The following is a 2,708-nucleotide window of genomic DNA, read 5'->3' as shown; positions in this document are numbered from 1 at the left end:
CTGGAACAACCGGTTGGTAGCTCAACCGATCGTCGCCATCACTGATTCACCTCTAGCGAGAACAACCGCACCACAACGGTTTACCAGTTGTTCATTTGCATAACGTCACCAGCAAACGTAGGCGTCCATCGCCATTTGCAAATTCAACGATTGTTGCATGCCTGTGTCAGGTGTCACGACACACTATGTCTGCCCACATACACGCAACAACATGTGCACGCTTCGCGAACACGTGGAAGGTGGCCCCCGTACGTATGCGATGTCCATTGCGCGAACGACTGTCAACCGGCCTCTGTCGCATGTCGCAGATGTGGAACGCAGTGCACCATGCTATCACGGTGTGTGAGAAGAGACGACTACGTCTGACAACACGCGCCACTACATCAACAGACGGCTCATGCTGATCGCCATCCAGGGCATACCACACTGCAATCCAGCTCTTATAGGGAGACGACACGTAGCTGAGTGCACAACATTTGGACCGCATGGTTCGCCGTTGTTGGCGCAGTCGTTGTACGGTCACATGTACCACGATGTATCATTCAGTACATGAGGACCAATGTGCAGTACAGTGTGTGATTTGGACGTACAACATCAGCGGACAGTTGACACAGGCCGTACCACAGCGTAGGCTAAGTGCATCGCACATGCGAATGCCAATGAACAACTGCAAATGCCAATGAACAACTGCAAAGGGCATTGAGCATGTACGTCCTGCTGCCATCCACATTACAGTGTATAGCTGCAAGGTGTTTAACATGAAGCGATACACTGGGGACCGGGCAGTGCGAGTAGCAAACTATATTGCGGGGGTTGCAGTTAGGCAACACTACACTAATTTAACGCGTCGTATGACAATTACAGAGCAGGTTAAGGCCCAACGTGTGTTGGGTTAAGGCCCAACGTGTGTTGGGTTAAGGCCCAACGTGTGTTGGGTTAAGGCCCAACGTGTGTTGGGTTAAGGCCCAACGTGTGTTGGGTTAAGGCCCAACGTGTGTTGGGTTAAGGCCCAACGTGTGTTGGGTTAAGGCCCAACGTGTGTTGGGTTAAGGCCCAACGTGTGTTGGGTTAAGGCCCAACGTGTGTTGGGTTAAGGCCCAACGTGTGTTGGGTTAAGGCCCAACGTGTGTTGGGTTAAGGCCCAACGTGTGTTGGGTTACGTTAAGGGGCAATGTGGGTTACGTTAAGGGGCAATGTGGGTTACGTTAAGGGGCAATGTGGGTTACGTTACGGCGCAATATAGGTTACGTTACGGCGCAATATAGGTTACGTTAAGGCGCAATATCGGTTACGTTAAGGCGCAATACAGGTTACGTTAAGGCGCAATACAGGTTACGTTAAGGCGCAATACAGGTTACGTTAAGGCGCAATACAGGTTACGTTAAGGCGCAATACAGGTTACGTTAAGGCGCAATGCAGGTTACGTTAAGGCGCAATACAGGTTACGTTAAGGCGCAATACAGGTTACGTTAAAGGCGCAATACAGGTTACGTTAAGGCGCAATACAGGTTACGTTAAGGCGCAATACAGGTTACGTTAAGGCGCAATACAGGTTACGTTAAGGCGCAATACAGGTACGTTAAGGCGCAATACAGGTTACGTTAAGGCGCAATACAGGTTACGTTAAGTGCGCAATACAGGTTACGTTAAGGCGCAATACAGGTTACGTTAAGGCGCAATACAGGATACGTTAAGGCGCAATACAGGTTACGTTAAGGCGCAATACAGGTTACGTTAAGGCGCAATACAGGTTACGTTAAGGCGCAATACAGGTTACGTTAAGGCGCAATACAGGTTACGTTAAGGCGCAATACAGGTTACGTTAAGGCGCAATACAGGTTACGTTAAGGCGCAATACAGGTTACGTTAAGGCGCAATACAGGTTAGGTTAAGGCGCAATACAGGTTAGGTTAAGGCGCAATACAGGTTAGGTTAAGGTACGACATAGGTTAGGTTAAGGTACGACATAGGTTAGGTTAAGGTACGACATAGGTTAGGTTAAGGTACGACATAGGTTAGGTTAAGGTACGACATAGGTTAGGTTAAGGTACGACATAGGTTAGGTTAAGGTACGACATAGGTTAGGTTAAGGTACGACATAGGTTAGGTTAAGGTACGACATAGGTTAGGTTAAGGTACGACATAGGTTAGGTTAAGGTACGACATAGGTTAGGTTAAGGTACGACATAGGTTAGGTTAAGGTACGACATAGGTTAGGTTAAGGTACGACATAGGTTAGGTTAAGGTACGACATAGGTTAGGTTAAGGTACGACATAGGTTAGGTTAAGGTACGACATAGGTTAGGTTAAGGTACGACATAGGTTAGGTTAAGGTACGACATAGGTTAGGTTAAGGTACGACATAGGTTAGGTTAAGGTACGACATAGGTTAGGTTAAGGTACGACATAGGTTAGGTTAAGGTACGACATAGGTTAGGTTAAGGTACGACATAGGTTAGGTTAAGGTACGACATAGGTTAGGTTAAGGTACGACATAGGTTAGGTTAAGGTACGACATAGGTTAGGTTAAGGTACGACATAGGTTAGGTTAAGGTACGACATAGGTTAGGTTACGGTACGACATAGGTTAGGTTACGGTACGACATAGGTTAGGTTACGGTACGACATAGGTTAGGTTACGGTACGACATAGGTTAGGTTACGGTACGACATAGGTTAGGTTACGGTACGACATAGGTTAGGTTACGG

Source organism: Schistocerca americana, unplaced genomic scaffold, assembly GCF_021461395.2.
Source record: "Schistocerca americana isolate TAMUIC-IGC-003095 unplaced genomic scaffold, iqSchAmer2.1 HiC_scaffold_1534, whole genome shotgun sequence".
In the NCBI taxonomy this organism is placed as follows: Eukaryota; Metazoa; Arthropoda; class Insecta; order Orthoptera; family Acrididae; genus Schistocerca; species Schistocerca americana.
This window is presented reverse-complemented; position numbering follows the sequence as displayed.